The sequence below is a fragment of the Microtus ochrogaster genome, unplaced genomic scaffold (genome assembly GCF_000317375.1).
Source record: "Microtus ochrogaster isolate Prairie Vole_2 unplaced genomic scaffold, MicOch1.0 UNK109, whole genome shotgun sequence".
Lineage (NCBI taxonomy): Eukaryota > Metazoa > Chordata > Mammalia > Rodentia > Cricetidae > Microtus > Microtus ochrogaster.
The window spans coordinates 1,002,394-1,005,342 of record NW_004949207.1 but is presented as its reverse complement, the minus strand read 5'-3'; the positions used below and the strand labels follow the sequence as shown (position 1 = coordinate 1,005,342).

At 47.8% G+C, this 2,949-nt stretch overlaps 1 pseudogene; it reads left to right on the top strand.

Moving 5' to 3' along the window:
- The first annotated feature begins 1,441 nt into the window (after positions 1-1,441).
- Positions 1,442-2,507, top strand: LOC101990409 (annotated as a pseudogene).
- Positions 2,508-2,949: the final 442 nt, after the last annotated feature.

Below are 2,949 nucleotides of genomic sequence, written 5' to 3'. Positions count from 1 at the left end.
CCTGGGTCCTTTTTTTTCCCATATCCTACTATTTCCCACACACCCTCTTCCCCTCAAGTGAACAGAGATGTGTGACTGTATCGGACTCGGGACTTTTAGGAGTGGCTTTGCCATGACCCCAGGAGCAGTCAGAAACCACTGCTCCTTCAGCAGTCCCCTAAATAACATACCCCAGCTGCCATACCCCTGTGGCACATTCATTCTTGTCAGCTGAATGCATGGAAGACACCTTCTTGCTCGTGCACCTCTTCGGCTTCCCTAGCAGCCCAGCTGATCCTGCTTCTGCTAAGTGACCATATGCTGCATTCTCATGGGTTGTCTGATCTTACACAGGATTCAAAGATGAATGCCCATGGCAACAGGCATTAAGATTGCCAGCAGTAGGGTCCCCAATCACCACAGGACCCAACCTCCCATTTGGGCTATGGTATTCTACCAACCCTTTGGTTAAAACAGAACCATTGAGTTGTTTCACCACATAAGAGGCATTAGCAATATTAACAGATGTCATACAAATGAAATAATGAGCAAGACATTTGTTGTACCAGCCATAAGTCCACCTGCTCCTACAATAGGCCAGTCTCTTGATTTAAATTTGCTCTGCTGCAGACTCTTCAGCGGTGTGCAGAGCCTAAAACTGCCACTGTCTTTTCCTTGCCCCACGGCTGCGTTCTTGGGCAGCCACATGGGGTCTGTGCTCCAGCTTGTCTCAGCTCCAGCATTTGTTGTTGCATTTGTTGATACTCTTGGCACTGCTGTGGCATCCACCAGGCTAGGCACTGACTGGGCTGAGGCAATGTGCCTTCCACCACAGCCACCTAGCAAAGCTCTGCTCCAGCTGCCTTCTAGCCCCACTGCATTCGTTCTGGGTCCAAACTGGTGCATGGAGTGGAGCGGAACTCAGGAAAGCAGGCTTGCTGCTCTGCAAACACTGAAGGGGCCCCACTTACACCATGTTTTAGGGAATTTGGGCGTTGTCAATCTGTCTGGCTACTTCCTGCTGAGCAGGGACGTTGCGTTCTTAGTTTACTGCCATGTTTCAGTTGCATTCAGACGCAGGTCATGGCAATGACTGGGGAGAGGCAGAGGCTCCACCTCCCCACAGAGCTGGGGTGGGGCGGATCCCATCCTGGCCTGTTGCCCTGGGCTAGGACAGAGGTCCAAGCCAACGGCCTTGTGACAGTCCTGCTGCGCTTCTGTGCCCTGAGGCAAGTCCCAGGAGTTTGCCCGCTGCTCACACTCCACTGCAAACTCTGGAGATCTCGGTAATTCAAACCACATGAATATAACTCCCTTCCTTGTTCGGCTGCAAAATCCAGATCTCTACCAAGCTTGTCCCAGGATGACACATTAAGATTGCCAGAGACAGCAAACCAAGGGGCGCTTGTGTCACATTCAGTCAAAAACCTCTCCAGGACAGAGGCGGAAGCACAGTGTTTGGAGCTGGGCCGCTTTACCGCTGTTCATCATCAGCCCATGGCGGCCTACTCCTACCGCCCAGGCCCGGGCGCAGGCCCTGGTCCTGCAGCTGGAGCTGCACTGCCAGACCAGAGCTTCCTGTGGAATGTCTTCCAGAGGGTTGATAAAGACAGGAGTGGAGTGATTTCAGACAATGAACTTCAGCAAGCATTATCCAATGGTACTTGGACTCCGTTTAATCCAGTGACTGTTAGGTCAATCATTTCTATGTTTGACCGAGAAAATAAGGCTGGTGTGAACTTCAGTGAGTTTACAGGTGTGTGGAAGTACATCAAAGACTGGCAGAACATCTTCCGTACCTATGACAGGGACAACTCTGGAATGATCGACAAGAATGAGCTCAAGCAAGCACTCTCAGGTTTTGGCTACCGGCTCTCTGATCAGTTCCATGACATCCTCATCTGCAAATTTGACAGACAAGGACAAGGGCAGATGGCATTTGATGACTTCATCCAGGGCTGCATTGTCTTGCAGAGGTTGACAGACATATTCAGATGCTATGACACGGATCAGGACAACTGGATTAAGGTGTCTTATGAGCAGTATCTCTCCATGGTCTTCAGCATCGTATAACCAGGCCCTGTGAACAGCAAGCACAACATGCAAAAAGACTGGAAATGCCAAATCTCTTACCTGTGATAAAACAGGGAACAAGTGCAGTTAGATGCTGTTCTTCCCTAGGGTATATAATTGATACTTGGGGACCTGGCTGTACATATGTGAATAACCCGGTTAGTGATTCTGTAGTGGCACCCTAGCTACACTGTTAGAATACAAACCTTGGATTTGCTAACTAAATGTGCCATGAGGTGAAACTTAATAATGGCTCGGGATTTCTGCTCTCAAACTATCATGTTCTTTTCTGGATGTCTCTAATTCTGTAGTTGAAATGCTTTTATTAGCCAATAGAATTTTAAAATAATATGAAACCTGCACAGAAGGCTTTTCATGTGCCTTACTTCTTTAAAAAAGAGTTTATGTATTCATTGGACTATGTAACATAAGCAATAAAGTGATGATACAGAAAAAAAAAACCTCTCCAATGTGCTCCGTTTTATTTTTAAAGTTTTTGAACATAACAGCTCGTCAAGAGCCAGAAAAATCAGGTATGATGTTAAAGCACCCATTCTAAAATCCTATTCTTTCTTTTAGTTTCACTTTGACCCATCCGCTTTTTGTCACGGCTCTACTACCCCGTTTCACTTTGACCCGTCCACTCTTGTTATCGCTCTACTACCTTGCTCTCTCTTTCTTTTTCTATTGGTGAGAACAAAAAACCCTCTTTTCATTGCGGATCCTCAGTCTTACCTGAGAATTTACCGGTGCACCCCCTGACTGCAGCAAGTTCTGGGCTCCACAGAAAGAGGTTTGGAGGTTCCCCATACGGGCCACCACCTGTCCTGCCCACCTCAACCAGCAAGGAAGATGTGACAACCGGAGCTCTGCCTGCTAGCAATTTATTCAGGACCT